Here is a 1,370-nt window from a genome sequence, read left to right as displayed (position 1 = left end):
TTTGCACATTACGTTTATATTCTGGCTTCATCTGCTTGCCTGTACAAAATATACATAATCCATAAGGTGTTTACTGAATTTCGCCTTTTAATATCTGCATTTTACTACATTAGTACTTAATGCAAACTGCGTAAAAATAACTGGCGGTCAGTGGAGCAAAGCTTCGTTTTACCCTCCAGGTGGACGTTCCTATAAGGGTGTGACGTCACGTGAAAACGATCATTTAGGATATCGATAAAACATGAACTTATTACAGAGTAGGGCTGTAATACTATGAATATTTTGCCGGAGTCCCGCGAATCATTTTATTATACCACATCCCGCACACACACAAGTGTCTACCCACCCGCACTCGCACTCACTCGCCCATCAAGTTTTGTCCCGTGCCGCACTCTGTTGCGTCGGGTCCCGCGGGAATGCAGGTTTCTACTCCACGGTTCCTTCAAACGTAAAGAAGCCTTTTTTTCTGTGGTTCCTCTGTTTTACTGACTCGCAGCTTTTTTTTTTTTTGACCCAGGTGGTGGAATTTGACGAGCCGTCCAAGCTCTTGGCGAACGAAAACTCGCGCTTCTGTGCGATGCTGGCAGCGGTGGAGAACAAAATCTCTGTAAGAGGCTAAAGGATGTCCGAGCCAAGGTTTCACTCCCGAGGGCCGAAGGGGACATTCTCCATTAATATTCCAGTCATTGCTGCTTCAATGTTACTCCCTCCTGCAAACCTATAGGGACCTGGGGAGGGAGGTTATTGTATTTCCATGAAACTCATGGGCTGTCATTAGGGGCATGCCTGTTAGGATGTACTACTTACAAGCTTAAATGGTTAGGTCAAGAAACACTGACACTGTAATGATATTTACGTAATGAAGAGGGGAAATCAGTTTTCATGCAAACTGGTATGTTTCACAGAGTACATATCTCTGTTTATATGAATATATATATATATATATATATATTTACAAGGTGGTTGTAAATCCTTGTAAGTCCTTTTGTACCGATTATGCTGGTCTATGTACAGTGTGTAATATATATATATACATACATTCAGATGTATCATCTTTCATTACAGTTTAATATTTTTGACAACTTGACTGTCTTTAGTACATGTGTAAATGTCGTCTTGTGACTTGAACCCTAAACTTTGGCACAGGTGATGCTGTCCACAGGATGTTGAGCAAGCACTGAGTAAGTGAGACTCTTTAAGAGAAACAGTGCTGCTTATTTACTGTCTCCTTGTTCAGCACACCAAGGATTCAGTCTTGGCTAAGATGCCTTTGTATATTTATAACCTACTTCCACTGTTAACATTTTTGCCTGTTCCTTTTCTTTTTCCTCTTATGTGGTATTGTTTTTGCTCTTTTATGTATGAAAGCA

Source organism: Sinocyclocheilus rhinocerous, unplaced genomic scaffold (genome assembly GCF_001515625.1).
Source record: "Sinocyclocheilus rhinocerous isolate Xijiao unplaced genomic scaffold, SAMN03320098_v1.1 scaffold240, whole genome shotgun sequence".
In the NCBI taxonomy this organism is placed as follows: Eukaryota; Metazoa; Chordata; class Actinopteri; order Cypriniformes; family Cyprinidae; genus Sinocyclocheilus; species Sinocyclocheilus rhinocerous.
The sequence above is the reverse complement of the archived record's forward strand: the minus strand, read 5'-3'. Positions refer to the sequence as shown.